The sequence below is a fragment of the Arachis duranensis genome, chromosome 1, assembly GCF_000817695.3.
Source record: "Arachis duranensis cultivar V14167 chromosome 1, aradu.V14167.gnm2.J7QH, whole genome shotgun sequence".
Taxonomy (NCBI): Eukaryota; Viridiplantae; Streptophyta; class Magnoliopsida; order Fabales; family Fabaceae; genus Arachis; species Arachis duranensis.
Genome location: NC_029772.3, coordinates 19,192,406 through 19,203,602, shown reverse-complemented (window position 1 = coordinate 19,203,602; position 11,197 = coordinate 19,192,406). Strand labels below are relative to the sequence as shown.

Here is an 11,197-nt window from a genome sequence, read left to right as displayed (position 1 = left end):
AAGATTAGAGTGGATGTTCAAACCTTTAAGCAAAAAGATGGTGAATCCCTCTATGAAGCTTGGGAAAGATACAAGCAGTTGACCAAAAAGTGTCCTTCTGACATGTTTTCAGAATGGACCATCCTAGATATATTCTATGATGGTCTATTTGAATTGTATAAGATGTCATTAGACCATTCTGCAGGTGAATCCATTCACCTAAAGAAAACGCTTGCAGAAGCTCAAGAACTCATTGACATGGTTGCAAATAACCAATTCATGTACACCTCTAAGAGGAATCCTGTGAGTAATGGGACGCCTCAGAAGAGGGGAGTTCTTGAAATTGATACTCTGAATGCCATATTGGCTCAGAATAAAATGTTGACACAGCAAGTCAACATGATTTCTCAGAGTCTGAATGGATGGCAAAAGGCATCCAACAGTACTAAAGAGGCATCTTCTGAAGAATAAGCTTATGATCCTGAGAAACCTACAATGGCAGAGGTGAATTACATGGGTGAACCCTATGGGAACAACTATAATTCTTCATGGAGAAATCATCCAAATTTCTCATGGAAGGATCAACAAAAGCCTCAACAAGGCTTTAATAATGGTGGAAGAAACAGGCTTAACAATAGCAAGCCTTTTCCATCATTTTCTCAGCAACAGATAGAGAATTTTGAGCAGAGCCCCTCTAGCTTAGCAAACATAGTCTCTGATCTATCTAAGGCCACTTTAAGATTCATGAGTGAAACAAGGTCCTCCATTAGAAATTTAGAGGCACAAGTGGGCCAGCTGAGTAAGAAATTCACTGAAACCCCTCCTAGTACTCTTTCCAACAATACAGAAGAGAATCCAAAAAGAGAGTGCAAGGCCATTGACATAATCACAATGGCCGAATCCAAAGAGGAGGAGAAGGATGTGAATCCCAGTGAGGAAGACCTCCTGGGATGTCCTCTGAACAAAAAGGAGTTCCAAACTGAGGAACCTAAGGAAAATGAGGCTCACCTAGAGACCATAGAGATTCCATTGAACCTTCTTTTACCATTCATGAGCTCTGAGAACTATTCTTCCTCTGAAGAGGATGAAGATGTAACTGAAGAGCAAGTTGCTCAATATCTAGGAGCCATCATGAAGCTGAATGCCAAGTTGTTTGGTAATGAAACTTGGGAAGGTGAACCTCCCTTGCTCATTAGTGAACTAGATACATGGGTTCAGCAAACTCTACCTCAAAATAAACAAGATCCTGGTAAATTCTTGATATCCTATACCATAGGCACCATGACCTTTAAGAAGGCTTTGTGTGACCTGGGGTCAAGTATAAATCTTATGCCACTCTCTGTAATGGAGAAGCTGGGGATCTTTGAGGTACAAGCTGTAAGAATCTCATTAGAGATGGTAGACAAGTCAATAAAACAAGCTTATGGATTGGTAGAGGACGTGTTGTTAAAGGTTAAAGGCCTTTACATCCCTGCTGATTCGATAATCTTAGACACTGGGAAGGATGAGAATGAATCCATCATTCTTGGAAGACCCTTCCTAGCCACAGCAGGAGCTGTGATTGATGTTGACAGAGGAGAGTTAGTCCTTCAATTGAATGGGGACTACCTTGTGTTTAAAGCTCAAGGTTATCCTTCTGTAAACATGGAAAAGAGGCACGATAAGCTTCTCTCAATACAGAGTCAAATAAAGCCCCCACAATCAAACTCTAAGTTTGGTGTTGGGAGGCCACAACCAAACTCTAAGTTTGGTGTTGAACCCCCCACATTCAAACTCTAAGTTTGGTGTTGGGAGGTCCCAACAATGCTCTGAACATCTGTGAAGCTCCATGAGAGCTCACTGTCAAGCTATTGACATTAAAGAAGCGTTTATTGGGAGACAACCCAATTTTTATTTATCTATATTTCTATTGTTCTTTTATGTTTTATTAGGTTTATGATCATGTGGAGTCACAAAACAATTGCAAAAATTAAAAACAGAATCAAAAACAGCAGAAGAAAAAGCACACCCTGGAGGAAGAGCTTACTGGCGTTTAAACGCCAGTAAGGAGCATCTGGCTGGCATTCAACGCCAAAACAGAGCATCAAGCTGGCGTTAAATGCCAGAAACAAGCAGCAAAGTGGCATTTAACGCCAGAAACAAGCATAGAGCTGGCGTTTAACGCCAGAAACAAGCATCAGTCTGGCATTAAACGCCAGGAATGCATACAGAGGGCGTTTTACATGCCTAAAGGGTGCAGGGATGAGAAATCCTTGACACCTCAGGATTTGTGAACCCCACAGGATCACCTCAGGATCTGTGGACCGCACAGGATCCCCACCTACCTTCTCCCTCTCTCTCACACCTCTTCACCACTCACATCCATCCACTCTTCCCCATAAACCCACCTACCTTGAAATTCAAAATCTCTTTCCCACCCAAACCCACCCTAAATGCCCGAATCCTTTTCCCTCTCCCCCATATCTTCTTCTTCTTCATCTATTCTTTCTTCTTTTGCTCGAGGACGAGCAACATTCTAAGTTTGGTGTGGTAAAAGCATAGCTTTTTTGTTTTTCCATAACCATTGATGGCACCTAAGACCGGAGAAACCTCTAGAAAGAGGAAAGGGAAGACAAAAGCTTCCACCTTTGAGTCATGGGAGATGGAGAGATTCATCTCACAAGCCCATCACTAAGAAGAGGATGGAGCAAACAAGAGAGCCTATTCATGGATCTCAAGAGACGCATGAGGAATTTCCTCATCAAGAAATCCCTGAGATACCTCAGGGGATACATTTTCCTCCACACAATTATTGGGAGCAACTAAGGATAGGAGCACCAAAATCACTAGGGATCAAGCAACAGAGGCAAGGAAGAGACATAGAGGAGCTCAAGAACACCATTGGTCCTTCAAGAAGAAGGCGCCACCATCACTAAGGTGGACTCATTCCTTAACTTCCTTGTTCTTATCTCTCTGTTTTTCGATTTTTAAGCTTCATGATTGTCTATGTTTGTGTCTTTATTATATGATCATTAGTGTCTAGTGTCTATGTCTTAAGGCTATGAATAATTCCATGAATCATTCACCTTTCTTAAATGAAAAATGTTTTTAATTCAAAAGAATAAGAAGTACATGAGTTTCGAATTCATCCTTGAAATTAGTTTAATTATATTGATGTGGTGACAATACTTTTTGTTCTCTGAATGAATGCTTGAATAGTGCATATTTTTTATCTTGTTGTTTATGAATGTTAAAATTGTTGGCTCTTGAAAGAATGATAAAAAAGAGAAATATTATTGATGATCTGAAAAATCAAAAAATTGATTCTTGAAGCAAGAAAAAGCAGTGAAGAACAAAGCTTGCGAAAAAAAAAGTGGCAAAAAAATATAAAAGAAAAAGAAAAAGCAAGCAGAAAAAGCCAATAGCCCTTAAAACCAAAAGGTAAGGGTAAAAAGGATCCAAGGCTTTGAGCATCAATGGATAGGAGGGCCCAAGGAAATAAATCTAGGCCTAAGCGACTAAATTAAGTTGTCCCTAACCATGTGCTTGTGGCATGCAGGTCCAAGTGAAAACCTTGAGACTGAGTGGTTAAAGTCGTGATCCAAAGCAAAAAGAGTGTACTTAAGAGCTCTGGACACCTCTAACTGGGGACTTTAGCAAAGCTTAGTCACAATCTGAAAAGGTTCACCCAGTCATGTATCTGTGGCATTTATGTATCCGGTGGTAATACTGGAAAACAAAGTGCTTAGGGCCACAGCCAAGACTCATAAGATGCCAATCATTCTAAACTTCAAAGGATAAAGTGAGATGCCAAATCTGTTCAGAAGCAAAAAGTTACAAGTCCCGCTCATCTAATTAGAACTAATATTCATTGATATTTTGAGATTTATAGTATATTCTCTTCTTTTTATCCTCTTTGATTTTCAGTTGCTTGGGGACAAGCAACAATTTAAGTTTGGTGTTGTGATGAGCGGATAATTTATATGCTTTTTGTCATTGTTTTTAGGTAGTTTTTAGTAGGATTAAGCTACTTTTAGGGATGTTTTTATTAGTTTTTATGCAAAATTCACATTTCTGGACTTTACTATGAGTTTGTGTGTTTTTCTGTGATTTCAGGTATTTTCTGGCTGAAATTGAAGGACCTGAGCAAAAATCTGATTCAGGCTGAAAAAGGAATGCTGATGCTGTTGGATTCTGACCTCCTTGCACTCGAAATGGATTTTCTGGAGCTACAGAACTCTAAATGGCACGCTCTTAATTGCGTTGGAAAGTAGACATCCAGAGCTTTTCAGAAATATATAATAGTTTATACTTTATTCGAGTTTAGACGATGCAAAGTGGTGTTCAACGCCAGTTCCATGCTGCATTCTAGAGTAAAATGCCAGAAACACGTCACAAACCAGAGTTAAACGCCAAAAACACGTTACAACTTGGCGTTTAACCCCAAGAGAAGCCTCTGCACGTGTAAAGCTCAAGCTCAGCCCAAGCACATACCAAAGTGGGCACCGAAAGTGGATTTTTGCACTTAGACTTATTTCTGTAAACCCTAGTAGCTAGTCTAGTATAAATAGGACTTTTTACTATTGTATTTTCGTCTTTGGATTGATCTTTAATCAGTGTATGCGATTTTAGACCTTCATGGGGCTGGCCATTCGGCCATGCCTGGACCATCAATTATGTATTTTCAACGGTGGAGTTTCTACACACCATAGATTAAGGTGTGGAGCTCTGCTGTTCCTCGAGTATTAATGCAATTACTATTATTCGTCTATTCAATTAAGCTTATTCTTATTCTAAGATATTCGCTGCACTTCAACATGATGAATGTGATGATCCATGACACTCATCATCATTCTCACCTATGAACGCGTGCCTAACAACCACTTCCGTTCTACCTTAGCTAGAGTGTGTATATCTTGGATTCCTTAATCAGAATCTTTGTGGTATAAGCTAGAATCCATTGGCAGCATTCTTGAGAATCTGAAAAGTCTAAACCTTATCTGTGGTATTCCGAATAGGATTCAGGGATTGAATGACTGTGATGAGCTTCAAACTCGCGAGTGTTGGGCGTAGCGACAGACGTAGAAGAATCACTAGATTCTGTTCCGACATGATCGAGAACCGACAGATGATTAGCCGTGCTGTGATAGAGCATTTGGACCATTTTCACTAAGAGGATGGGAAGTAGCCATTGACAACGGTGACGCCCTACATATAGCTTGCCATGGAAAGGAGTAAGAATGATTGGATGAAAGCAGTAGAAAAGCAGAGATTCAAAAGGAACAAAGCATCTCCATACACTTATCTGAAATTTCCACCAATGATTTACATAAGTATCTCTATCTCTATTTTATGCTTTATTTATCTTTATATTCAAAAACCATTATAACCATTTGAATCCGCCTAACTGAGATTTACAAGATGATCATAGCTTGCTTCATACCAACAATCTCTGTGGGATCGACCCTTACTCACGTAAGGTATTACTTGGATGACCCAGTGCACTTGCTAGTTAGTTGTGCGAAGTTGTGACAAAGTGTGATTCACGTTTGAGAGCTCCAAGTCTTTGGCGCCATTGTTGATGATCACAATTTCGTGCACTAGTAAGGCCCAGATGGTCTTGTTTGATTCCTCTGCCCGTAGTTGTATCAGCCCAAATACATATGAACAAAACTACTGTGAAATGGCAGCTGTAGTTCAGTTCGATTATGTCCACAATTTTTCCATAATATGGAACACTACCAATAGCCACTCTATTGTCATGCATGCTGGCATAACTTTTTGTATTGGATGAGACATAAAATCCACTATTTTGTATTTTCAGCCCATCTTCCTTTGTGATTGTTCTAAACTTGTACCTATTGACGTTGTACGCCCCAAAACGTCTTACCTGAAGCATATGCCAGCAACTTCATTTCTTTCGAATGTACAGTACTGTCCATCCAAACCTAGAACCATAAATTATAGTTTGTTCATATCAAACAATGAAATTCATAATTTATAATTCTAGGGCACAAATAAGTTGGTCAGATTAAATTTTCACGAACCTCACGCTTGAACTGGCAAGAAAATTCTGCATGCACAACACAGTCTATCTTAGATTGCGACCTTGTTTGATCCTGTAATTTTCGCTTAGTTTCTGCCCTAAATGTACTTTACGACATAACAAGAAATTAGTCCAATGACTGAGTGTTTGAAATGGGTTATATTTGTGCTTAATGATTACATGTGCATACTTACTCAATAAATGGAGCGACGGCCTCACAATTGACTAGCACATGACGATGTGCCTGATCTCTTTCCATTAGGGTCAGTACAAAATGTGAAACAACCACTGAAGCTTTTCCAATTTCTGGAAACATAGTACTTCCTGTATTGATTGTAATATCAACAGGTTGATCGTCAACTCACGCTGGTCGGTTGATTCTAGTCTTAATATTATCCAAATATCTGGAGCAGAATGTCAAAATCCCCTCGGATAAATAGCCCTCTGTAATTGAGCCTTCTACTTGTGCCCTGTTACGCACGTATTGCTTCAATCGTCCTAAGTACCTTTTACATAAATACGACATAACGCTTAGTAAATACATAACGAAATTGAAAAAAAAGGTCTTAAATGCGTTTAGTAGAAAGCTAACCCTTCTATTGGATACATCCACCGATAATGTACCGGGCCACCAAATTTTAGTTCATCAACGAGATGCACCGTAAGGTGAACCATGACAGTGAAGAAAGATGGAGGAAAAATCATTTCCATCTGACACAGAGTTTGCACAACATAATTCTGAAGGGCACCAAGCTGCATAGGATTTACAGCCTTTCCACAGAGTTCTCAAAAAAATGAGGACAGATTCGCAATCACAGTCGATACCGGACTTGGCAATGCATTCTTCACCAAAATTGGAAGTAATTGTTCCATTAGAATGTGGCAGTTGTAACTCTTCAACCCATACAACTTGCGCTGCCGGATGTCAACACAACGAGCAATATTGCTCGAGTAACCATCTGGAAAGACCACGTTCTGTGTAGTCTTTAGGAATACATCCTTCTGTGGATTCGACATTGTGAAGATTGTTGAAGGATATTTACCACCTTCGTCTGGCCACAATTCAGGCCTTATGCCTATGCTTTGTAAATCTTTGCGAGCTTTAAGATTATCTTTTGATTTGACGCTATCATTTAAGATAGTGAAGACCACATTGTCACAAATATTTTTCTCTATGTGCATCACGTCAAGGTTATGACGCAACATATGATCCTTCCAGTACAGGAGATCAAAGAACACACTCCTCTTTTTCCAATACGAGTCATCTTGATCTGCATCTTCACCAATGCGTCTTCTTTTGGCTGTCAGAGTTGAGGTCTTCCCAAATGATACTTGCATGTTACACTGCTGCCTTAAGACATTTGTTCCAGAATACTTCTTTGGTGGATCCCTGCTTTCATCTTGTCCATCAAATCGACTACGGTCTAGTCTATATTTATGGCCCATGTAACACCATTTTTTACTAAATGTCAGTCGCTGAGGCTTAGCGTCAACATTACAGGTCGGACATGCTAACCCAATGTACATGTTCCATCCAGATAAATTTTCCAACTCCATAAAATCGCTAATAGTCCACATTAGCGCTGCACGCATCTTGAAAGTGGTCCTCTTTTTAGCATCATAAGTTTCAACACCATCCCACAATTGCTTCAACTCATCCACCAAGGGCTCCAAATATACATCTATGTCATTACCTGGCATTTTAGGCCTGGGAATAATCATAGATAGGATAAAAGATGTTTGTTTCATGCAAAGCCATGGAGGAAGATTGTACGGAATAAGAATCACAGGCCAAATGGAATACTTTGTACTCAAATTTCCAAAAGGATTAAATCTGTCACTAGCTAAAGCTAAACGAACATTGCGCGGATCGTAGGAAAAACATAGATACTTTGCATCAAATTCTTTCCATGCTTCAGCGTCCCTTGGATGCCTCAAGTACCCATCATTATTATCAGACTCTTTATGCCATACCATGTCAGTTGAAGTCTTGCTACACATGAATAACTGTTGCAGTCGTGGTATAAGAGAAAAGTAATGGATAGTTTTTGCCGGGAGAGGCTTTTCGTTCTTCTTGACCGGTATTTTGAGTTTCGTAACGGAACCCTTTCGCATTTTTTGATTCCATCGTGAAGTCCCACACTACTTGTATTTGGTTGCGTCTTCATCATCACCCCGATACAACATGCAATCATTCGGGCATGCATCAACCTTTTTGTATTCAATCCCCAACTTTCGTATAGTTTTCTTCACTTCATAGAAAGTGGATGGGAGTTTGGCTTGCTCGAATGCATCCCGCAATAAGTCCAAGATCATCGACATAGCCTTGTCACTCACCCCGCACATACACTTAATGTGATAAAGTTTCACCAGAAAAGACAACTTTGAGTATTTCGAGCAGCCGAGATATAATTCCTCCGCTCCATCCGGAAGAAGATCGGTAAAATCCTGTGCCTCGCGACTTGGACCATCGTACAAGTACGGCAACTCCAGATCATCGTCTTCTATAGGATCCCCTGTTGTGGTATCCTCACCTCCAAGAGGCATTATGAAGTTAAATGCCTCATGCACCATTTGAATATATGGATTCACCTCGGTTGTAACTTTCTCAAGTATCGGTGTGCAAGTAGATCTCTCCTCAGCTGGTTTTTCACCATGACGCAACCACAAAGTATATCCAGGGGAAAAGGCTTTATCAACAGGTGGTCGTATGCATCCTCTCTTGTTTGCATAAATTAAAACCCACATTGAGGGCATGGACACTTTATCATGTTATCTGACGATGCATGCGCAAATGCAAAGTCTAGGAACTTATTAAGTCCTTATCTATATTTTATGCTATCTCATGGCTTAAGAATTCAGGTTTTGTCCATATCTATTGTACACCAAAAAATGCACATAATTACAGGTATACAACAACGATGAAATGTACGCCAATTTGGATATATTTTATAGTTCATTTTAAACTTATTCAAAATGTAAAAATGATATAATTTTAAACGATTTGGATAATATTGATTTGGTTTAAACTTTTTCACCTAATTTAATTTTATGCAAATGATTGATTTGTACCGTGCTAGTTTAAATTTATTTTTCAAATTATTTTGATCTAATATAATATAATTTGAATTAAATGGAATTTATATTCTAGTTAAACTTTAATTTTTTACTGTAAGTAAGTCATTTGAATATTTAGTACATATATTTAAATAATATTTTAAATTGCTAATACGTATATTTATATATATATTGGATAATATATAATTTCATATATTTGTTAATAATTTCTTTTTGGTGACTTAAGATGGACAAATTCAAAATAAAAGAAAAAAATAAGCCTCAAGAAAAATTGCAAGCTAACAACATCATTAGGGACAACTATTTCGAAGGTCTGGCCATGTCAACAACCAATTAAGGTACTCAACTTTAATTTTAACTAAGTTCATTAGTTATATTAATCTTCTATTACAATACATTTTTTATTTACTTCACACAGTATTTATTTTACCTTATTTGACTTATCTTAATTGTTCTCTTTATTTTATTTTTTACTTGACAATTTATTTTTACTTTTCATATATAACTTTTTTATAATTCATCACGTGCATATTTTTTTTAATTTAAGTAACTTTTATAATTTATATTTTACCATTGATGCTCTAGTTTGTGTTGTGTATTTATTTTTAATTTTTTAGTTATCTTTAAAGATAATTATAAAAATATGTTTTCATTTTGTCCAGCACTACCGTATTTAGTAGATAAATTACGAAATATTCATATATTGTTACTTTGGATGTGTTTGAAGATTTTTATAATATTAATTATAATAATATTTTGTGTTTAAACTCTTTTAATAAAAAAATTTATTTTTTTATTAATTATTCCGTACAATATGTACAGAAATATACACTAATTTGGTACTAATATTAGGGTGAAAGAAACTGATGTAAACAAACCATAAATTTTTTCTGCGATAAATTACAAATCATCAATACAATGACTACTAATTAGTACTCAGCGGAGGAACACATCACAGACCTAAAAAGTTGAGCCAAACTATTTTAATTAAGTCTTACAATTTTTATAATAAAGAATTAACAGGTATAATTAGAAACTGAATAAGTTGAACATTAATTCAATATGTCAAATAATATCGATATTCATTAATAAATGACCATTTCATAAAAATAAATAATTAGAACACACATCGAGAAAAGTATTACGACAAACAAAAGAAAGGGAAGTAATAACTCTAAAATACTCCAAATAATACAACAAAAACACATAAATAATTACGCACCTTATGTTTATAGATCAATGATGCCAAAAAATAGTCTGAAATGTGTATCAAAAAGATGTAAAATAGTTAGTAAATATAAAATAATGTCCAAAAAATTTATGAAATTCATCAAAATTTTTCCAAACAGTTTTATCACAAAAATTAATTTAAGATGATTATATTATACACCAATAATATAAGATAATTAGGTGAACCGATTGAACCGGTTGGGTTTATCAAAAGACCGATTCTCTAAAAAAATTGAAAAGCCCACTCCCCAAAACACCCGACCCTCTCTCCCATCTGTCTCACTCTCACGTAGAAAACAAAATCCCTAGTTTGCTTAACCTAGGGGAGAAGAGACTGTCGCCAACATTAGCCCCCAAGCAACGCCCCCAATAGCCACTGTCAGCTCCCCCAGCCGCCGCCATTCTTCTCTTCCTCACCGTATCTGCTCGTCGCGAATCCCCACCAACCATCGTCACTCATAGCCGCCGCCAGTCTTGTATTCACCTTCTATTAGCTCATTGTGAATGCCGCATCTGTGATCGTTGTCATCGGCAATGACAGCCGTCAACATCGCAACCACCGCCAGAGCCAGTTGCCGTCGCGAGTGTCTTCCTGCCGGCGCTAGCTCTGTTCGACCGTTCCACCCCAGCCACTATTTTCGTCGCTGCCAAATCTGCAATCTTATCTGTCTTTCACTAACCTTAGGTAAAAACCTAATTTGAAGTAATAATCTGCAGTCTTATCTCTCTTTCCTTGCATATTTGTTCAATTTTTGGATTCTGTCAGTGCTACTGAGATTGAAATTTTAAATCATTAGTTAAATCTGCTCCTGTTGTGTATTATATTTTTTTATTTTGGATTGATTCATTGTATGATTTGTTGATTTTTCTTAGTTAATCTTTCTA

At 37.6% G+C, this 11,197-nt stretch overlaps 1 non-coding gene across 1 annotated transcript; it reads right to left on the bottom strand.

Moving 5' to 3' along the window:
• Positions 1–107, bottom strand: LOC127742625 (small nucleolar RNA R71). Its single transcript, XR_008003971.1, has one exon. It is a non-coding gene; the product is annotated as a small nucleolar RNA R71 (small nucleolar RNA).
• Between the last annotated feature and the right edge of the window lie 11,090 nt (positions 108–11,197).